The following is a 24099-nucleotide window of genomic DNA, read 5'->3' on the forward strand; positions in this document are numbered from 1 at the left end:
AAATTAAACAAAGGTGGCCTTCTCAGTACTCAGTACTGCTAAAGGTTTATTCCAAAAGAAAGTTTGGAAAATGTGAAGGTTTTCAATAGTGTTTTCAAAGGCAATGCTTAAGCTCTTCACTGTCTTTTATTGGGATTGTAGCTGTTTCTTCTGGGTATACTTTAGAATTTTATTAGGCCAGGCCGAGAGTGTGCTGAGGAATGACAGGATTGGGGTGGTGCCATCTTTGTTCCTCAAGGCCCCAGGCAAGCCACATGTAGCCCTAATGAGTCGCTTACAATTTCAGGCTCTGCTTGCTCTCAAACACCAAAAGTAAACTTTTGTCTTTTTCCCCCTCACTATTCGGGGACCTTAAGAGGATTGTGGGGTCATTATTTATTCATGCCATTGTGTTTATTCGCCAGCCTCTGTGTGTGTGATGGGAGAGGGAATAGAGCAGCCAGTGCAGACGGAGTAAAAGCTGATAATTATCCACTATTAGCATTGTTTTTTCATCCATGGTTTAAGTCGGCTTAGTTGATGATCGAGCTATGATAGAGGTCCAAAAACATCCATTTAAAGCAGATTACCATGCACACGTCTTTGAAGTCTGGAATCCTCTGCAGAGGACTTGCCGAATGGGTGTGGATGCATTTATAAGCCTGTTTTTACGCCTCCTTTTCTGTGCTGTTGAAGAAGATATCCCATCATGATGTCAGTCACTCGTGTTGACCAGGACATCCTTAAAAACAGCCATCGCAAACTCGCAGGATGATGCTAGCTTCAAGAGGTGAGGAGATGGGAACCTTTACTTTTTATCCTAGAACAAAGACAGCCCCAGGGATGCTTGAATGGGCGGCATGAAGGGATTTAGCGATGTCAGAGCTCGTCAGGACGAACATTGATTCAAAAGACTAGTGCGGTAAAGAGAGAGAAAAAATTTGGACGGGGGTCTTTAAGACTAAGGAGTCTCGAAAATGGATCAATTAGTGATTACTTACTTCTAAAAGAACAGTTAGAAAACGTGTCTGTATTGTAGTGCGTCAGCTAAACGGCTTTGATGCGGTTCAGCTGGCTCGCACGTTGTGTCTTCCATTTCTAATAGGTGTCCAGTGAGCTTTTCTTGTGGGTAACACTTAAAAAGTTGCTTCTCTTGGACTTTTATCCATGAAGGTGGCAGTGGCTCAGCAGTGAGGTTTCTCCTCAAAGCGAAAGACATTTCAGTTTGTTTATGATTTTGCATTTTCAGTCTGAGTCATTCTTCTGTTTATCACTGAGGAGTTGAAACAGATGGTGTCTTTCGACTGGACTGCAGGGCACACACAGAGAAATGGAGTGGACTGAATGGATGAGAGTGGCAGAGGCCAGGCAGGGATGTGGGTCGAGGATGACTGGGGAGGGAGTGTGTGCTTATAATCACCCAGAGAAGAAATGCCATCTCAGTCACACTTATGGAGTTAGATTCCTGCCAAAAGGTTGTACACAAAAAAATGTGTTTCACACAAATAAAAGTTGTTTGTACATAAAAAAATGTGTTGCACACAAATAAAAGTTGTTTTGCAAACTGTCTTCAAACGTTACACACACATAAAACTTGTTTTACAAACTGTCCCCAAACGTTGCACTCAAAATATCATTTATAAATTGTCCCCGAGTACAAAACGGTCTCTGCTCGCTCAAAACAGCCTCTCCTCGAGTACGAAACAATTCCACACCCCTCTGTGGCAAATTTCTGCCAAAAGTCACATGATACATTAGGAGTAGTTCTGATTTTGTGACAGCAGGGAGCGCTCTTTCACAGCTAACACCATGAGCACCCACAGGGAAGTTTCCAAACTTTCACGGTGAAATATTAATATCTGACCCTCTGGTTAGCTTCTCCCTTTATTGTGGTATTTTAAATAGATAGAACCAGAGTGGATACCAAGATAAAGGCATTGTTAACAGATCATAATTCGGGTTTTATGTTGTTGTTTTTTAACAAAAAATAACTGTCTATTGTATAGGCACTTGAAGCCTACAACAATATTTGATTTGAAAAGTAACATGGTCCCTTGCCGTGACATAGCGGTGCCTTTAACTGAAATTGTAAATGCTCTATCTGCATAGTTATGGCATAGTCAGATATTAATATTTCACCGTGAAAGTTTGGAAACTCCCCTGTGGGGTGCTCATGGTGTTAGCTGTGAATGCCGTCTGTCTTCCTCAGCCAAACCGGGCGTTTCAATTGTTTTGAGAGCGCCCCCTGCTGTCACAAAGTCAGAACTACTCCCAATGTATCATGTGACTTTTGGCAGAAATTTGCCACAGAGGGTGTGGAATTGTTTCGTACTCGAGGAGAGGCTGTTTTGAGCGAGCAGAGACCGTTTTGTACTCGGGGACAATTTATAAATGATATTTGAGTGCAACGTTTGGGGACAGTTTGTAAAACAAGTTTTATGTGTGTGTAACGTTTGAAGACAGTTTGCAAAACAACTTTTATTTGTGTGCAACACATTTTTTTATGTACAAACAACTTTATTTGTGTGAAACACATTTTTTTGTGTACAACCTTTTGGCAGGAATCTAACTCCATACACACTGCCCCCCCGTTTCATCCTCGTAGGTGATACTCTTGAAAGCCACTGGCATCAGTACTCCGCTGTGTGCTAAGACTTGTGTGCCTTATTTTTCTCAACTTTAGTTGGATATTTTCCTCCTCCTTCATGCAGAGGCATAGATTGGCACCAAGTGATTTTATCCTTAAATGAGTGTAATTTAAAGAGGAGTGCGGGGTAGAGGGTTGATCTATCTACCGCCTGTGAACATGTTTATGGAAGTCATAAACATGACAACTGCTAATTTGATTTAAATCACCCATTTCTTACTATTTCTACCTTCTGCAGGCACCACAGTATCCGTATTAATGATCAGAGATTTTTTTGCTTGTTTTCTGGATTTATTCAAACCACCCGTTTATAATTTGTCATTCATCATCTATTTAAGAGCGTACAGTAGTTTGTAAGTAAAGGATGCTGGGTTTAAAGTGCTGATAGAAATGTTGTGGGTAAGCGCGTGTGGTATAGTGCCTTGAGTGGTAATGCTTTTTTATTACACACAAATATAATTTCCATTTTCTCAGTAATGGTCATGTCTATAAAAAAACCATTTATGGGTATTTACAATTTGTTTTCAACCTCATTATACATAATGCTCACTCTCCGTTATTATAATATTGATTCCTAGCAGGTAAACAGCACTGTCAGAGGAATTTTTATTATTTTTCCAATGTTGGTTCGTAAAAGCTCATTTCCAGCTTCCCCTGCAAATGTGTCGATGTGTCTGTTTGGATATTTAGTTGTGTAGTTTGGCATAGGGTGCTGGACTATGTGCAGTGTCCTGCAGAATTACAGCTTGCCTGATAAATGAATTACAGGGCTTCACCTGGGGACATGCTTGTCACCCCGCAGCAGGCATAGTTTCAGCATAACCTTGGGTAGATGATAAAAGTGAAAACCAAACATTTTCTAAAGACTAAAAGGCAGCTTAACACTTGCATTTGCTGCATTAGGGTTATGATTTTTTTCAAAACCGTTCCTTTGAGCTTCACAATGTCTCATTTCTTTTTTTTGTTTGTGAGATGAGATCACCTGTCACATGTTCATTTCATAAAAGGCTAGTTATAGCTTGCAGCTGTGCAATAGAAAACTATTATGTCAATTTGGGAACCCTTATAATGCATAACCAGGATGAACCATCTTGTTTGTATTGCCAGGAGAGAGCTGATAAGTATAATTATTACCTGAGCACTAACAAGTACATCAGTGGTCCCAAAACATAGACATAAACAAAAACCTTGAATTCATTTGATACATTTTTCAGACACTATAATGAATTTAGTGCATTTTACAGCATCATCTTAGTTTTTTAAGCAACATCATGTTTACTTGTCGTTTCAACGGCTGTTACTTCGTCTGTCTGGGAAACATATGTGAATCATTGGGAAATGAAGTCCGTTGCCTTTCTGATCACATGCCCTCAAGGAATGTTCTGCAAAGAGTGTGAAAAGTCTGCCTCGAGCCAAATGTACAGGGAAAATTGACATTAAGATACATTTGTACTGAAGAGTGGAACATTTATTTTCTTCCTCTGAGGAGACAATCAGCCTTCCTGTCACTCTGCATGTGTGCAGTGGTTTTGTTAACATCGTTTCTCATTGTTCAGCTGTAATATCTTTGTCTGATTTTTGCATAGTGTTGTTATCAAGCCATTAATGACGATGGAATAGTTTTCACTAAATTTGGGAGGGTTCGTGCAATTCCTTCTGTCATTGAATGTGACCTACATACAGGGTTCAAAAGAAGCACCATTAAGCAGCCAAATGCTGGTAAAATATGCAAGTGGCTGCTAGTTTGCTTCTCTCACCAGCAAAAAAAAAAACAATGGTTATCTTATAAATGGCTGGTAAAAACAAGATTTACTCACCATTTGGCTGGTGGACAAAAAAGTTAATTGAATCTCGCACACAAATCACAGGCTCAAAGCCAAAAGAGAATATGTGATCTAAAGTAGCCAAAACTAAACCAGAATTAGTTCTGCTTTATCTTACAGTATGACAAGTTAAGACACTGTAATTCAAGTCAAATAAAGTCTTAATCATTGCTGGATACCCACAATTTGCTAGCTACTATATATTGTGAAAATGTACCTTTTCTGGACATTTGATCATAATATTTTTAGAGGTAAAATAACCAGTGAATTAAATACCGGAACCAGTGAATTAAATCCCTGAAAAAATACTTTTTTTAAGTTACTAAATATCCTGTAAATCTTATATCACCTTATTGACTTGCAATATTGTCCATAGTGTCCCAATACACCAAAAACATGAATGTGCAAATCTCTGACGTTTGACAGTATACTGTATATGGTCACATCACCCGACCCTATCCAGTGTGTTGGTCTCTAAGCAAATGCGCGCCCCATCTTTCATCATGTTACATTGCAGGAACACCACTACAGGGCTTTGTTTCCTTCAGGCACAAAGACGTAGAATTCCTCAGACTGTCAGTGACACAAAGGCAGGACTAACACTGCCTTTCCACAGTCTTTGAAGTTCAATCCAAACCACGAGCAGTGGTATAGAAGGCAAGAGGGCACATTTAATCAGTCATGGCAGAGCTCAAATGCTGCCAGTCAGTTAGAAAAAAATCAAAAGGGCATCAAACCTCCTTTCATGGGTTTAGCAGCTGCAAAGCCCTTGTATCGCCCAACATTTCTAGGACATCTTGATCATGATAGTGAGCATTTGTGTTGCACACTTTAAACATGGTCCCCAGAGCTGAACAACAGGACATCATTAAGGAGAAATGCTGAAAAGGAAATGAATGATGCCCAGGCAATTTAAAAGCTATTAGATATTCAATTAAGGTACCTTGTCGGCCAAAGTGCCTTGTAGGTAAATATAACTCAATTAAATGACCATTTGTATTTGGTTTGGCATAATAAGCTTTTTTTTAATAAAACTGTTATCTTACCCCCTTTGAACGGACTTTCAATGCATCCTTAATACTTCATCGCATACTCACACTACAGTCTGAATTAGTTAATAATAAGAGTAATAATACATTTATTTATAGAGCGCTTTCCATCAAAGTGCTTTACAGCAAGTCATTGTGACTTAGTGTTCAAGTAAGCAACTGCTGGCCTATTTTCACTAAGAACTATAGCATACACACTGCTCATGATTCATTATGATTATTATTGGGTAAAAAAGTTTTTTTTATCCAAGGAAATTAAGGATTGCATGTAGGATGTTTAACAATAGACATTCCTTCTTAAAAAAGGTCTCCAACACTCTAGATTTTTTTTTCCACAAACTGCAAGAATAGAATACTGAGATGTAACTGACCAGTTTAAGGTGCATGAGAACACAGAAGTTTGTGTGCAACTAAAATAGACACTGCCAAAAGAACGCATACCTGCCACCGTTTACATGTCTCCAGAGGGAGTTAATCAACTGAAAGGGAAGGCCTTCATACATGAAAGCCGTCGTTGCTGATGCGGACAGGTGCCGGTAAGAAGTAGACATTAATCTTTAGCATGCCTTCCTGACTTCACTCCTATTTCTTCTTTTATCTGTGCAATTAGATGTCTGCTGATTGAAGAATGTATAATGAAAGTGAAGCAGACATAAAAGGGGTCGGTCTGATTTCGGAGAGGGTTGTAAAGGTGCAAATTCACCAGTTAGTGTAAATAGCACAGAAAACGGGTGTAGGAAGTGGTGCGCTTGGTCGGAGCAAGCAGGCAGTGGATGGCGCAAACATGTGGTGAATCATGGTACCAAAATACGCAATACGCTGCTGACGCACAACAGTGATTTCCACTGTAAAACACCAAGCAGACAACTGAGAACCAAAACCCACTGCGCCTTAAGAAATAGCACTTTACATTATGTACCTTCTGCCCACACAAAAATGGAGCCGTCCATTTTGCTTTGACCGCCACGTCAGTAGTGTAAAAACAGTTTGAAGAACATAAAGGATCAGAATAAATGTTCACAGTCTGGCCCTCGATGGTGGCCACACTGCAAGCAGCTGAAAATATGACAAGAGCTTCATACATCACGTCTTGGAGTGAATCCCACTCCACCTACACTGGATGGCCAAATTGGTGCCAGGAGCGAGTTACGCAACATTTCACTGACCTGCCAAACTGCCAACCTTTCACACGCCCTTGTCCAAATGCTACTACGCAACTGTCCAAGTCCATGTAGTAACACTCTGTACTACAGATCGTTTTTGAGTTATTTGCCCTGGCGTCATTGTAGAATATTAAGATGTTAATTTAGCATACATAGCCAAGTAAGTGTGTACACATACACGGGATTTGACTCCTTGACTTTTTGTTGCTCTGCTTTAGCATTTTATTCAATAAAAATGTCGGGATCTCAACGACCTGAATCCTACATCCAGACCGTCACGCTTTGCGTTCAAATGTAGATTCAACACGATCTGTATTTTACAAGAGAAGCAGCGTGATGATGACACTGAATCCCCGCTGAGACTCTGAGTCATTCCTCAGCATCCTGTATGCTTTGTGTGCCACATGGCATCAGTTGTTGGTACAGGACAGGCGCCGAGATGTTTTTTTTTTTCTTTCTTCTTCACTGTTCATCTGCAAATAGACTGCATTTTTTTGTAGATGCTGCCTGCAGCTTTAGTCCTTGGGCTAACAGATAACCGCTGCTGTCACGGTCAGGCCACACATCTGCTTCACCTTCACCGCCATTGTTGGTTTGCAGTACATTTAACTAGGTAGTCATAGATTTTATGTAACAGGTTGTGTATTTAAAGCCTGACAACCTATTATCTCATTGTATTATTAATACATTTTCATGTATAGGTTCAGAATGTATAGCAATTGGAAGACAAATTGAAAACACTAGCGAGGTTCAGAGAGACAAAGAGAGAGAGATAGAGACCCAAAAAATCAGGACTTTTCGGATGAAAGATGTTGACTCTTCTCAGTCAATTTTCTTTTCACTTGAATACATCATCACTCTAAATTATTTTCTCTATTTACCTGATTTAATTTCTCTCTCCCTTTGCCAGATAAGCCTGCTCAAATAAAGGCATTTTTAAACATAAACGTTCATGTGCATATTGGCACAGTGATGACGGATTCTGCCTGATGCAGAACGTTGATCATTGGGATTAGGCTCATAGTTTCCCATGCATGATTCTGCATTACGGTGCCTACATTACAGCTGCAGTTAGCGTGGGTCTGTACAGCTCAAACAGGCGTGCGGATGTCTCCAACTGCCTCATCTCGTTAGTTAACACACATTTCCCAACCAGAAGCACACAGACACGCATACACCGATTGATCACATTAGCATAATATACAGAGGTTGTCAGCTGTCTTCAGAGCACAAGGTGTATCCGCAAATCCTTTTGACGGCTGTAATTATTTATTGATTTTAGCACTGAAGCAATTAGTTGATTAATTGATTGGTTGATTGACAGAAATAAACTTAAAACCATTAATTTATTAATAGTTGATGTCATTATTTGAAGCTGGCTCCAGCTTTCGACATGTGAGAATGTGTCTTTCTCTCTTCTGTCTATGATAATATAATCCAATTGAATAGGTTTGGGTTTTGAACTTGATTTTTGTCACCTCAAAATATCTGGGGAAAATATCTAGTTGCGATTTTTCAATTTTTCAATTTGTGATTAAAAAAAACAACAACCTTTTAGCTTAAGTTCAATATTCACCGTGTAACAGATAAAACATGTTATGGAGCATTATAACATGAGACACCATCAAAACTGCTCTATATTCATATGCAAGGATAAAAACATAGATATCAACTGTCAACAATTTATCACAAAAGCTAAAGTTATAAAATGAATAATAATAAGAAACAATTAATAATAAACAATTCCAATTAAAAAATCTCAGTACTTTCTTGTAAACTGAAATCTCTGATCTGCCTCAGTACAACAGCAGCATCTTCCTATTGGACCTTCTACCATCATATTAAATAAAGTTATACAAAATGATTGAAAAATCCACAAAAAATAGAGCATTTCTGTAAACAATCTGTGATACCGTATGTAACATTATGCCAGCATTTAACTTATGAAAAACAGTAAATCTAATAATAAAAAGAGGAATACAAAATTTTTAAACCAGTTGTTACACCAAACATCAACAACTAATTATTGCACATTTGATTAATCGCGGTCTTCACGTATAGCTAATCGCATTCCCTCAAATCACCATTTGAAAATGATAAATTTTTCAGCCCTAATCCAGAGTATAAACAACTGTTAACTTCACCTCTAATTTTCTTATGAAGCTGTATGATTACTACTAAAGTAATTAAAGGTGTGTGCTACAGTAGCTTCAGCCAGTTGGGTGAAGAGATACCGTAGAGACAAACTTACAATGACACTGTGCTTGGATATTGATTTTGAAGACAAAACATGTTTTATATTCATGCTTCGATTAGCTGATGGTTTGCCAATATTGAATACCACGACCTCTGTAACAATGTAACTTCTCCAGAAACTGATTCTTGGTGCTTCAGGCTATGCAATATATAATGTGAGACATGAGAGATTTGTAAACCAGTAGAGTTTGTCTTGTGTTCTTTAAAAACTACAACAGAAGCTATCCTTTCAATATCTGTAGTTTTATTATACTATTGCAGCGCATGCAGCAAATCAAATAACAGGACTGTTTTATAAGAATATTTAGATTCTGTATTTTTGCAGACGTTAGCAAAAACAAGACATTCCCATCTGGTTGTATTACCTCTAAATTATCTCTAAATATATATTTCTAGAAACTGAACTATGTTACGATATATATTTATCATATTGCCCACCACTTTAGGTCATTATGTTAACATTATTACATATGTTCTTTACATATGTTTACATTTATGACATACATTTACATGTATTTCCATTGTATTTACGACACAGTGCCTGCATTGCAGACATGACCTGCAACCAATGATCTCACGCTGCCTCTCTGTCCACATCCATGTGTCCTCTCGACGTTGTGAGCACAGTGTAGAGCACCTACTTGCTTATTTCATGGAATTTGAAAGGTTGCAAAAAACTATTGACGCATGGCTGTCCGCCCACATTCGCAGCTTCTGTTTCTCTAACCAGTACCACCACGTACCGTCAGCGTTTCCCCATCCAACACATCTGTCACTCTTTGAACTCTGACTTTCATGTGAGGTTTACATCTCTTGAATTATTGTTGCCTGAACCACTTTTGTTATGTTTTACAACTTAACACTGTGGAACTATGATACAAGTTTGAAATTATTGGTATTTGACAAGTCATTTTGAAAATAATCTTATCAAAGGGAATCTAATGTAATAATGTACAGAAGTTGTCATTGAATCTTTGGTTGTAGAATTAGTATACACTCTCTTTTGGATTATATTGTTACACCTTTAGTAGATTCCTTTGAAACATCAGTGATAATGTCCTAAATGTATTACACAACACAAATCCAGCCTTTTCTCTTGGGTAAAGGTGTTGCACTGAACACTACATTATCATTAGTGGTTATCCTTTCTCAACATGCACATCAAAGTCCCCAATTTATTTGTTCATTCCTTTAATTGGGCTGCTAATGAGTTGATTAGGAGCTTTAAAGCAGTGGGTGGTGGTCTGTGTTAGCAGTCAGGCCAGACCAGGCAGTGATTGTCACTTCCTGGAGCTGTCAGGTAGTAAAGCAGCATGGTCCAGGGGCTCCTAAGTAAAGCTCCCCTTTTGCTGCTTTGATATGGTGAGTGAAGGCAAAGGCAATCAACTCTGTCAGCCAGGGAAACTTCTCAGGCCATCTCAAGCTGGGGCGTCTCACCTGTGACTTTAGGTGCGTGTGGCTCGGGCATGAAGTGCACAAGCCAGCATTAATTAAACACGGTGAGACAGTAAAACCTCTGTGCTCAAGACTAATGGCTGCCAAGCAGGACTACCTTGACCTCATTTAGGCTATGACTTTGGCCATTTTTAGAGGACTTTAATCTTTTCTTGTCTCATTGACGACTGTTCTCGTTGAGGGAAATGCTGTAATATCCAGTCCAAGACCCGGTGCAGCTCGTTTATGTCTTTCGTGTCAAGTATTTCTATCTTGCCTCTGGTGCTTCATAGCGGTGGCTACTTGAGTTGTGCTGAGACCGATACCAGCATCGGAAATACTTGATGCTGAAAATGCTGCTCGATAACGGCAAGTATGTAAGTCTATGCACTGATCCTATAGCACATGATTTAGCACCAAAAAACAACTTCTTTTTCCATTATGACTGACTGCCGAACTAGATAATAAAAGAAGGTTCTATGGCATTCATTCTCTATACTTCTTTTTGGGTTTTACAAATGGTTTAACCTGAGCCAGGTCATATAAGAATGATATCAATCACATCACATCCCTACAGGGTTAGTAATATACAGCTGTTGTGTTTATATTTATCACTGGTATCGACACTTTGTATCGGTCGATACGCTATATTACCAATATAACCCTAACCCTATGGGGAAGGAAAAAGTGATATTGGAAACTCTCTAGCAGACACTTGCTCAATTGAGTGGCACTCTGTTCAGCTGTGTTGTTGTTCCGTCACACACTAAATGCGTCTAAGGGCCGTGACACAGTGACCCGATGATCAGCCGCCGGACAGCCCGGCGAGGTCGCTGACTCCAGTCTGTTCGGTGTGTTGTGTGCCGTCGTCGTGCTTACCTCTCCGGACGGACCATCGTCCGTCATTGTGGCCGACCTGACTATCAGTCAGACTCAAATGACCGATCTGATTGGTGGAGTGCAAACCCGGAAACGAGGAGCGGGATGAGCGGGACTAGAGTCTCTCAAAATCTGAGAAATGTTTTTAAAACTGACCTTTGTGGATCTGAAATGAAGACAGATTCAGCAGCTGCTCGGCCTCTTTCTCCTTAAAAGGTTTTCAGAAACACGTTTTGGTGAGCAAGACATAGTAAAATATGAGATGGTATTCTGAAGAGAAACCAGACCCCCGTGACGCGCTCGTCCACTCAGCAACAATACAGATTGACGCCGCCTGCTGTTATGGAGACGTATCACGTCTCTTCACTTTAGGGTGTTCTGATGCACTTTTTGGACCAACTCGGGCACACTGAGCCTTTTCTGCCGAGGGTCGGCCGTCTGGCTGGTGTTTCAGGGGCTGTAGATGTATCTGAGGGATTCTGGGAATGACTGTAATTATGCTCTTTTTAACGGCTCTTCTTTTTCCGGTTGCACATTGCTATTGCTACATATTCAAGCAGAACTGTGTCACGGTCATTAACCTATAGCATGGCCGCTGGGCCTCTGCAGCCATTACCTGCAGCATTAGAGGATTGAGAGAGAAATGAAGTGTGTGGTGTGAAGTGACTCTCTGGGGCGGTGGGCATTGGCTGCTTGTGTAGGGCGGTGGCTGATTTGTTAATATTACTAATTGTTTCCTAATTAGATGCGAGTCAGTGAGTCGTATTTTAATACTCTTCAGGGATCATTACAGAGTGAGAGGAAATTTATCTCTCGTGATGGATGGCAATCCAGTCAGCAGGAATTTCAACATCAAGACTGACGGACTGATGGGAAGATGGGGGAGAGCACCAAACTGATGACTTTGTGCGCTGCAGTCATGTTCCTTAAGTACTCCGTTTCCAGCGTGGCGCAGATCTGCATCAAAGTTAATCACACATTAATAGGAGCTCCGTGGAGATTTAACATTCCATGACAGCATGGGGATTGGAGCCAATAAGCCTGAAAAGAGGAAATAGTATGGTATTTGTATGTAAGATTTGGGGTTGCGTATTGGTATATAACAAGCTGCTATAAATAATCCCGGTCCAGTCTGATCCCTGCTGTATTTTAAATTACTGACAAGCAGGAAAGCTGAGATGGACACATGGTACAGAAGAAATAGGAAGGATTGGTTCAGGTTGGATTCATTTCTTGGCCGGCAGGGGTTATATGTGTTTCCACAGGAGGGGGTATTACCAACCCCGACATGTATAGGAACATAGTGTTCATGTTCCTTCTGCACAGCACACACATTTAAATGTGCTAGTGTAGTTTTTGTAGTTTGTGGAAGGGCAGTTATGTAAGATGGTGTTATTTTTAAAAGAATTTTAAAACTGAGTGGAATCTTGTTGGTGTATTTCAGGAGATGATCCTGATTTAGGCTAAAGGATATGCTTTAATGTATGCACACACCCTTAATAACAAAGTTCTGCTTTTCCCTTCTCTGTGCCATCTTTTTGGAAGGTTTGAGCATTCTAACCTGGAATTGTTCTCCTTTTTTGCATTGAACATCCCCAACAGGTGTTTTGTTGTTTTTATTTCTCTAAACCAGTCCTACGTATTTACCTTTTTCTATTCTATCTCAAAGTAATTTTAGTTGTTTGCATTGTTCTCCCCAGCTGGGGTGAGGTGGCAGAGACAAAAGCAGATGTTTCCCTGTTTGTTTTTGAAGTGTCAGAGTTAAGTCTTGCGGGTGTGTGTGTGTGTGTGTGTGTGTGTGTGTGTGTGTGTGTGTGTGTGTGTGTGTGTGTGTGTGTGCTTTGCTTTTATGTGATGCTGCCTGTGTTTGGGTGTGTTTCATTCCCCCCCCCCATGTGTTGTCTCTGTTTGTGGTCCACAGGTCCTCCGCTGCATTGTTCATCCGCCTCCTCCTCCCCTGTTGAGCAGCTCCCATACCCTCCCCCTTTCATTGCATCCAATGAGAGCCAAGGAGGGTTGCTAGGTAACTGTGCGGCTCAGCCAGCCCAGGACTCTGACTCTGAGGATGAGTTTGGCCCCAATTCATTCTTAGTTAAAACTGGCTCAGGGAACCTGTTTGCTCCTGGCACTGCAACTGCTGATGGTGAGTTGGTTTTCAAACTACTGTTGATTTCTGGAGGTTAGCCTTCCCCTGCTCCTGGACATGTTGTGTTATAGGTCATGCAGATGGCTATGGGCAAGAATATGTCACATTTCTTTCTTTTCTGAGAACCATGAGAGAGAGTTGAAACTTTGAGTCAATATCTAGCCTCAGGAAATGCACAGAACTCTCTGAAGCTAGGTCTGCAAAGTTCAGAGCCTCACTCAAAGCGATGGACGATTTTAGTTCAGTGGGAGATTTTGGTCACAGTTATTTCTCCTCAGTTTCTATGCGTGCTGGTGGGAGTAACCATCTACAATTCTACTATATAAATTCAGAAACGGCAGCCTGCATGCATCCTCAGATAGGAGGTAAGCAAGAAATAAAGCCAGTTACATCATACCAGGTGCAAGTCCATGTTTTACCATCATATATCACTGCAAGGACTGACTCCTTTGAAGTCATAAAACTGTGTTAGACCCATCGAAGAAAAATGGCTTTTTTATATTTTCATATCTCGAGTTAGATTAGGTTTGAAAATCCCCTTTGTGGTTTTTCATTATTAAATGCCAGCTACTCATTCCTCTTGAAACACTCTCCTGCTGTTGACTTAACACTCATTTAGACTGACAGAATGACATTTGCGCGCAAACTGCAAACATGGTGTTGACCGTGACAGATTCAGCGACTGTGAAACACATACAGTAGTTTTACTAAGTAGCAGTTAAAGTGTGTTACACAAGAACACATGAAGATTGGCATGTATCTGCACACTAATGAATTGTGTGATGCAGAGAATATAGTTTGGGTTGAGTTGCTTCAATATTATTGGTTTGCTGCTGTATAACCGATATACCGCTTTATATTTATAGGCATATTGGGGTTTAAATACTGACTTGGAAGGCCTTCATTTTCACTTATTCAATGCACTTTGTTGTTAACACCACAGACCCTCACATGGCATGGCATATGAAAAATGCATGGACATAAGAACATTTCAAGTGTTTCCTCAAGGTTACCTTGGGAAAGCAGATTTATTATGGTCGCAAAATGGAGGTGTAGCAGGTTATATATTCCTGTTTATGATCCATTTACATGAAAATATAAAATGTTGTCATTGAAATTTAGCGATTTATGCCATGTATCTCCTATAAGTCATCACTTTGCATGCTGAGCAGGGTCTTTTTTGATATTTGAATGTTGATGCCTTTGCTTCTCCCACTGGCACGGCAAACACAAAACAAAATAAAACGGTCTAAATAATTGATCAAGCTTCCAAGTTAACTACCCAAAGGGTTGGATTACATCAAACTCCAAAGTGCCCTAGCTGCCTGCTCAGAAAGGCTGGAGAACGAGTTATTAATCCCATCGCAAATCCCCCCCACCCCTCTTATTCCACAGCAGCAACATGCTGGTCACCAGCAGTGACATGACTGTGCTGGGGGGACTTGGGAGAGGGAACGGCCTTTACTGCGGCAGATTTGTCTCATAACAATGACTCAGATTTGCATAGGTACAGCATTTAGCCCGGCCTCGGGCTGTCAGAAAGGGGGTAGGACAGGACTGAACAGGAATGTCCTCAGCTCCAGTTGCAACCTTAGTCCTTCAAAGGCTTTGTGAGATTCCTTTCTAAGTTCCAAAGTACAGCATGTTTCTGTGTGTCTTTTCCCACTTTTATATCTCAGTAACACAATAATTAGTAGTCTTGCCACTGATGCTCTTGTCCATTCCGAAGACCTTTCACCTTGCTGCAGTTAAAAAAGAAGAAGAAAAAAAGTACATTGTTAAATAAGTTTTACTTTGAGATTCTGCAATGACATTTTTCAGTGTTTAGTTACAGAATATCTCTGACATTAAGGAGCCAATTACAATCGGAAAAGGTACAGGCGAGAGACTCCACAATTTGTTCATTTAAATCACCTAATGAGCCATGTAAGCTTGCTCCTTGCCTTCTTGCACATTTTCCACCTACATCACATCCAAATACTTTATAAGCTTGCATGTTTTGTTTATTCAAATCTGCTTGTCTAGCGTTTTGGGTTTAGATGTATTTTTACTCCCACTCCAGGGAGCAACACAATGTGCTCCCATTAGATGTTCTTTGAAGCCGCCGCTTGAAGTTGATGAAAAAGTGACTTAACCAGTGTGCATGTTCAACCCTTGTGGAAAAAGGCTTTAGTCCAGTCTGGTGCTCTGTATCTGCGGCCAGATGGAAGTAGTGTGAAGAATTGATTCAGCGGATGGTCTGTGTCAGCTGCTGTTGTACGTGCTAGGTGTGTGATGGCTGTATCATTCATCTCCGATAGGTTGGGTGTGGGGAGACTGATTATCTTGGACTCAATATGTGTGATTTTATTGAGTTTGGTCTATAACTTATTACCTTAACCCGGGTTGGTTTCCCCATTTCAGTGAATTTAATGACGTCACTAAAACGTGAGTGAGACTGTTCCCTTCAGCAACATAAACCTCATTTTCAAGGTGACAAAACCACCGTGAGCCAGATGAGGTTGTGTGGTAGATTTGGCATACAGAACAGGGCTACACTGCATAGCCAATGTGATTAAAACAAAGATCACACATTTCCTGAATTGTCTAATCAAATTTATGGAAAATGTATTCTAATATGTTCTGTTCCATGCAGAGGTTGGGATTGGAAAAAAGGCGTCATGTTGCCAAATTCAGTGTAATCTGAAATTAAGTATGCATCTCAGGTTTTCAGTGAGAATCATATGAGCAAAAAAAAAAGAACATTATCAAGCCACCGTGGTAAAAAAAAAGAGGAGCTAGAATAGCAACTCAAATCTCTTTGACATGCAGGTCAGTTATTGAAGAAATATTCAAATTCAGAGTTGACACGGTGCAGACAATATTTACTTTTTTTCACTGTCAGTAAACAACCACAGACAACTATGTATATCTAAAATAATTGGCTCACCGTGTATCTGTTGCATTAAAAAATACAGATAGCTTTTCATCACTTCAGGTTACATTTGCTCAGGGTCATCTTTGAGCCCACATACAGGACTTAAAATGTCATGCTGGATTTTGAAGACGTAAATGTTCTCAGCAGCATATCGTTATTCACATTAGTACCCTCCACGGCTGCAGTGTTCATTTATGTTTTTCAGGATCTTGTTTCCATTTGGAAGAACAGTGAGCCAGAGTTTCTGTGAGGCTGACGAGGCTGCTCGCTGAAGCCTGCAGTCCTTTTTGTGAAGCATGTGTTTCACTGTGGCCCTCAGCTTTCTCTGAGGGGCTCCTTCCTGGGGAGACTGCCAGTGGGAGCCTGCTGCCATGCTGAGCTGCAAGATCTGAGACACTGCAACCTCCCCGTATTAGCATTTCTTAATGCAAACCAGCATGGGGTCGGCCAGTGTTGGTTTTCAGTGCAGCGGGGCTCCCTGGTGAAAGGGCCAGCACACCACCACCTCACAGCTGACCAAGCAGGAATGCTGAGCCGGGTGGAAGGCTTGGGGACGTTGTTGTGTGTGTGAATTTAAATAAGTCCTCATTGCAACTGCATAATAACCCCCCGTGTCCGCAAGGTTGGGGGAGATGTGGTTAAAAGAGGTCGCTCCACAAAGTAATTCATCCAACAGGCACCATGAGGAATGAACTATCTGAGGCAGAATAATAATTTAATGAGCAGCACATGGCACCCTGCATGCCATGCCCTTGTTTTTCGCGATATGTGAGATTTCAGTTCTGAGTTGACATATCAGAAGGGATCGCTTTCTCTCCATGTTGATGTTGAGTTATCAATGAACTGGAGCCAACAGACTATTTGTCCACTTCCATTCAGCTTGCTGTTCATCAGTGCACAGGGACCACAGATAATGCATTTTGCATACCTACATATCTTCTTTTCATTGACATAAATTGAGATGCATTACTTTCATTCCATGATAATTGCAAACCATCTGTGCCCTCTAACAAAATCTTGAATCTCTTGATGGATATGCAGCAGAGTGACATACAGAACAGAGCCCGCATAACCACTTGTCTTGTTCCTGCTAAGGCAGCGCAAAGATTGACAGAAAATCCATTTGATCTCAGAAAGGGAGAGAGAAGCATATGCTGGGACTAGTGCTAATGGATTAGGTTGCAAACAGCAGTAAACCTCAGTTTGAAAATGTTTCTATTAATTCTTTCTTTTTAATAATAATTTTGAATAGTTATTTTATGTTTTTGTTTGAGTTGATTCCAAAAATAAGGGCTTAAAAGTATTACATTTCGTTTACAAAGTTCTGCAATTTCTGCAAATTCTTCTCCTTTCTTCGGATTAAATGAATAACTTCATAAATAAAGATTTTGTCTTGGTAACATTTAAATTCACTTTATTTTGGGTTTTCATAGTATAAGGGCTCCACGTGTGACAAATACTTAATAATAAAATAAATAAAATACTATTTTGTGTTTGTAGAGTACAAACCCATTTCACTAAAATGTTTTATTAAATTCAGGTAATGTTACTCGATAACTCCTTCTTTTCTCCAGCCTTAAAATCCACACTCTTTTTCCATTATTTGGCCATGACGTTGACATTAAACTTCATTCTAGATGGTATTAAAGGTCGCAAAAAAGCCTTAAATCAACTTGAAGAAACCTGGAGGTTTTGTGATTTATCTCCACATGTGCATATACTATGGATATCAAATAAAACTACTGTCGTTGTTTTAGTTTCATACCTCATTTGGTGTTGTCGGTGAAAGGTAGTGCTGGATGTTCTGTACACTAGCAGGTTTTTCTCCTCCAGTTAGCGGTGAAGGTGAGCTTATATTCGGATTCCAGAAGACCCCCTTATTCCCATAGCTCCCCCTCTAAGAGCCAGTCGAGGGCTTATCATTATACCCACCTTGTGTTGTTTGTGGTACCTGTTACCTCTCAAACGCGTCCAGGAAAGACAGCTAGTATTCCCGCATGGTTCTTCCCTTCAGACTTTTCTAATGGTGTAGGAAACAGCAGGGCCAGCAGAGAGAGGCAGCTTCAGGGAGCCAGCAGACAGTGCAGCTTCACTGCCTTCATGACAAATTCTATTTGTATTTTTATAGACAAATGCTACTCAACTGGAAATTTTTCTCCTGTGATTAGCCATAGGGGTTGTAGCAGTAAGCGAGATTTAATGATTTATCAGGGCGCTGGATAGCTTTTGATTAATTCTGTATCAAATGGCTCCATGGTCTGTGGCATGTCATGTCATATCATTTTATTTCATCAGGTTTGACCATCGGTGTAATTCTCTGTCCTTGTTCAGAAATAGACCTTAATCCCTGGACACTGCACCCAGTGGCAAATTAAGTCAGAATCCAGTGTTCCACCATGTGTTACCGCATTTTTTAATTTTATTTATTTATTTACCAGGGTCAGTGCTCGTTAATCAACAGCAAAGCAACTGTTAATGAGCCAGGTTTAGCTCAGCAGGCGAATTTTCATCTGTTGTCCCGGACCATTTTGAAAATGGCAACATAAAAAAATTAAAAATAATAATGAAATAAATATTAAATAAATAAAATGACAATACAGTCAACACATACACAGACCAAAACAGCAATGCACAACAAAAAGTAACAAGCGCAACACATCATCATTCGACAAGCAACATGGCAAAACAGATCTGCAGGCAGGCTGCAGTCTAATGTGCATATATTTACTTTTCTTATCAGTATTGGCAACATATTCAGCCTTTAGATGCTGACTGACCAAAAGCACTTCCTCGAGTGGGACTGATACAGTCCCCTCTAGTACCTCTGGTACCTCTGGTACCTCTGGTACCTCTGGTAACCTGTGTGCCTGCTCTCAAACAACACATGTTTTCAGGGGTTTGTCTATTTCAGATTTGACAGTTGTGATAACTGTTAGGTTTATGATCAAGAACTTTTAGAGTATATTTATATAGCATTTCAAGTGGTTTCAATAAGTAAAATGTGAGATAATCTAGGCATTCATATAGCCTACATAATAACAGTTCCAAAGCTTTGAATTGTTTCTGTATAGTGTTTCCCATAGATAGGTCAATAATATCTAAATTACATTTTTTTTTCTAATCAACGGTATATTTTTTAGGCTAATCTTTCTAAGTTATCGGTTAATGTTATGTAGTCATTGTTTTCAAAAAATATTTCATAAACCTTCATTTGACCAGTTATTCCCTGAACCCAGCCATCACGCGCCGCGCCATCACATCCTGCGTCACCCACCACCACAAGTAACTTCTCAACCTGTGGGAACACTGCTAGATATCAACTGATGGAGGTATTTTTAATGGTTCTGAATATTATTACACGTTAAACTTCACATTATTTTATGAAGTTATTCGCAGTTTTAATTTGACAGAGCTTACATTGATTTGCATCTTACAACTTAAGTGCTGCATCCACACTGTACAACAGCTACCATCTGGTAGCTAAGTATCCTATAAAATATATATGCAGTAAAATAAAGGCTGGTGCATTATATATAGATTTACGCCTTGTTTCCATGACTACTGTTGCAGATTTTAGTCAGGCAGGACAGCTGATGTGGAGGATGACATCTGCAGGAGTACTTCTCTGTGGCAAAGTGGTATCATTACTGACAAGTCAATGTTAAAATACTATAGTGCAAAAATGTACTCCCAGAAACAGGGTTGTCTTCTCACTAACTCATGCTTGGGGTGTAACTCAGAAAGTTTGTTTCACTGAAATCACTTACACAAGAAAATGTCTTCTTTATATAAAAGTTTAAACATCCATGGCTGTACATTCTACATTTTGATTGAAATAACTGAATTGACCAAGTACAGTAGAGTACTACACAACTACACCTTTAAGAGATGTACGGCCATCCCATGGATGAATCAGACTAATTAAAAGACTAATCAGATTTATGACATTTTGAATTATTTATTGAATGGGCTTTGTTGATTTGCATCATCATCATCATCATCATCATCATCATCATAGCACATGACAAAACCAGCAAAAAGACAAAGCCAAATACAACACAATAATAAATGACTATAACAGCCAGAGTTCCACAATACACAGAAAGAGTGTTCAGATATTAGCATATAGACTAAAACGCCAATGATTCCACAATCTCGCAGTGAACCTAACCACACTCATTGCAGGGTTCACTAGCGTTGCAATTAAGCTGTTAAATGACTCAGTTAATCTACACATACATCTAGACATGAGATTCCTGAGTACAGAAGGACAGGTGTATACATCAACACTTAAAACACATCACCTTTGGATAGAACTCGATACATCCATCGGTACTCTAACCATATTTTAAAATGTCTGGTTCGGGATCTGCATCAAAACACGCACGATATTCCCTATCATGAGGTACACGGGCCAGACCTCTTCCATTTGGGTAAGTTCAGTAGTCCATGAGTAAACAGTCAACAGGCTCAACAATTTCAAAGTTCACCATTAAAAATCTTAAAAACCTGGATTCTAACTCCTAAACCAAAACGGAGGACCTTGTTCCTCAATCCATTTTTGTTTGTTTGAAACATCCTGTTGTGTTTTGTTTTTGTAAAAACTTTATTTGATGCCTCACGAGTGGGACAGTTGTGTCCCAGCCCCTATAGCGTCTTACCATTAGACAGACAATGGTGCTATCTCTCATGGTGGGGGGGGGGGGTGTCTGGCTAATGAAGTGGATTTGCCTTAATTACTTGTCTAGAATAGTGTCAGGAGGCCTTAACCAGTGCACACATTTGTTAGGAAGAAAAATGATAAACCCGCATTCTCCGACTGAATGGATATCTTTATGCTTCTGTTTGGAATGCCATGTGAAAGCTCGCCTATTGTAGCAAAGTGCTCCTTCTCTGTCTTTCTGATAACAAATGAATCTCCCTTTCTTGCCAATTGTGTTGTGCAAAGCAGGTCAATAGAAAACCATTTATTCTGTCTGTCCTTTGGATAGTAGTGAATAATTGTTGCTGAATCAACACATCTGTGGGGGTTGTGTTGCTCTGCGCTTTGTCTCATATTACCTTCCTCGCTTCTCATCTTACTGTTCATCTCCACAAGAATCACCATGACTACTTAGCTGGCTGTTAGGGGGTTGTTGATGCGACATGGGAAAACATGCATACAGTCAAGTAGTGAATTTAAACCATGATGCGGTGCTTTTTCACTTCTTTTTCTGTAGAACATGTTCCACAATGCATTACAATGGTGAGGGCTTGTATGCAAATAAGTAGGCCAGTTACAGCAGCAGCACTTCTGTGTAGACTGTAGCATTCTGAAAGCACTGCATGTGTAAAATTAGCTTAATACTTCAACATAAGTAGTAAATATACAAAGTTACAGCAAATAGCAGACCTGTAGTGAAACATGAATTAACCCAGGCACATTTGAACTTTATTTATATGTGTGATTGGATTGTAATCTGATATTATTAGACCGTTATGTTACCTCAGCCTGCAAAGCAATTCATATTCATGTTAAAATAACCTACGTTTTCAATATGTTATCTTGCTGACACTTCCAGTTTAATTATCTAGTTTAATTTAGAATTAATACAAATTATATGATACATTCTGAAATGAAATATATAAACAACAGAGCGGACTTGCAATAAATAGTACAACACTATATATATATATATATATTGATTTCTGTGGTTTTTGTAAGGTTGTTACACAAGTCCTCAGAACCAGTCTTTGTTGGTACCAAGTGTTTGAAAAATGAATCAATTTTTGCCACACATTTGCTGGATTTTCATGGGAAGTAAAGTATTTGTTTACCGAGCAGTAAATGCGTTCCCGAGCGGTGATGCATTTGTCCTTTTGATAAATTTCTCTGCGTATGCCTGTGCTGTCCCTGTATCGAATTAGCATAACCTTATTAATGGCTTTGGGGATCAGGTACATTACTGAGCAGGAGGGAGGTCATCAACAACTATGTGGTTTTTACTTCACATCAGTCTATTGTTCATCATGACTGTGGTGTGCCTCTCTCACAGCGGCTCAGCTAATTACCAGGGCAGCATTGTGCAAAAGTGTGCTCAGTATGGAACCATCTGTCAGTGCGACAGAGGCAGGAGCTAGCCCTCTCTCCAAAAGGAAAAAGAAATAAGCCATTTATGTCCGTGGTGCATCCTATAAAACATGTGAGCCAGGTTCACAATAAAGCCCGAAAGTGAAATTTAGTGTTCTCTCCTTTTGTTGTTGATGGCTAATGAAACATACAGAATTTAAATAGAAATGAGAGTGTGAGTATGTGTAGAGTAACAAGACACAGAATTTAGCTTTCAATTTAGCTTCCGATTCGACAGTTAAAGTTAAGAGAAGCATTACTTAAACGGCTGAGCGACTGATCTCCATTGTTTGCACTTCTTACTGTTATACATGTGTGTTTTAGGTAAAGCCTTAAAGCTGTCTGAAGCACACTGTCAGATTTGTGAAAGCTTTATTCCTCTTTGTGTAAAAGGCAAAAAATAGCAGATTTAACTGTTTTTTTTCCACATCAAGACCAGTGGAATCTCCCTTTGTTGCATTTTCATAAAGAAAATACTGCTTTCACAATTCTGAAACTATAATAAAGAATCTTGAGCCTCTCTGGAATAATGTAGTCCTGATTTGACAAGTCTAGGTATAGTGTTGTTCGATGTGCACCTGGTCCAATGTGGTCTGCATGGGAAAAAAATCAGGGTGATCTCCCTTAATTGCATTTCCACAAAATAGAATAAAGCTTTTAAAAATCTCACAGTGACTTGCAGACAGCTTTAATGCTTTACCCGAAATGTCTAACACAACAGTAAGAAGCTCAAAAGGATCGAGGATCAGTCGCTTAGCAATGCTAGTCAAAGGTCTCCTGGCATGAAAATGTCACTTTGTGAAGTTTTTTAACATTAATATGAGTCCCCCCAGCCTGCCTATGGCCCCCCAGGGGCTAGAAACGGTGATAGGTGTAAACCGAGCCCTGGGTGTCCTGCTCTGCCTTTGAGAAAATGAAAGCTCAGATGGGCCGATCTGGAATCAAGGTTACCTCCCTTTTCTCTGCTTTGCCCCCCAGAGAATTTGGCCCACCCATGAGAGAGAGACATCATGGCTTTCAAACGAGCAAAGTGGCAGTTGGTCAAGGCCGCACCCCCGGCCTCCACCTTGCCCCCTTAAGCTTTCCTTAATCTATATCAACAACGTTTCATTGACGGGATAGTTCCGGTGCCGCTGGACGTCCCTCACCTTCCACTTTCTTTGTGTTTCTAAACTCTGGTTGATTCAGGAAACATCCTCTGAACAAGAACCGACCATCAAATTATATTCATCTTTAATTTTTTGAGTACAATTCTCATCCATTTTAATCCTAGAGCTCGTCTCCCTATGTGCACATGTTACGCCGAAACAAGTTCCTTCCTGAGACTATTTAACAGAGATACTGTTGGCGCCGCCCAAGACGTTTGTGATTGGTTTAAAGAAATGCCAATAAACCAGAGCACATTTTTCTCCCATCCCAGAATGCTGTGTGGACTAGCCAGATACTCCTCTGCAGTTTTGTGGAGGTCTGGCAATGTGAGACCATGCTTTCCTTAACCTTAACTGCCAGCTTGGACGCTGTGAATTGAAAGTTAACTCCAGCATAATCTGGAAGATATGGTAGCATGTGCTCGAGAAGGAAATGCAGCACACTACATTTTGGGCTTGTTTTTCCTTGCTGAGCCATTTCGTTAGCACCTAGTTACCCGAGAAAACAATGGGCTCTATTTCTAGTTTCCTAAAATGCCTCAGGCACTG

General features: G+C 40.1%; 1 protein-coding gene and 1 long non-coding RNA gene across 2 annotated transcripts in view; both read left to right on the forward strand.

The window, feature by feature from the left end:
- tenm4 (teneurin transmembrane protein 4) overlaps positions 1-24099 on the forward strand; it is a 173499-nt gene that overhangs the window by 60652 nt on the left and 88748 nt on the right.
- On the forward strand, positions 433-23571 carry LOC116672537 (uncharacterized). Its single transcript, XR_004327580.1, has 3 exons — positions 433-442; positions 9540-9545; positions 23483-23571. It is a non-coding gene; the product is annotated as an uncharacterized LOC116672537 (long non-coding RNA).

This window comes from Etheostoma spectabile, chromosome 3 (assembly GCF_008692095.1).
Source record: "Etheostoma spectabile isolate EspeVRDwgs_2016 chromosome 3, UIUC_Espe_1.0, whole genome shotgun sequence".
In the NCBI taxonomy this organism is placed as follows: domain Eukaryota; kingdom Metazoa; phylum Chordata; class Actinopteri; order Perciformes; family Percidae; genus Etheostoma; species Etheostoma spectabile.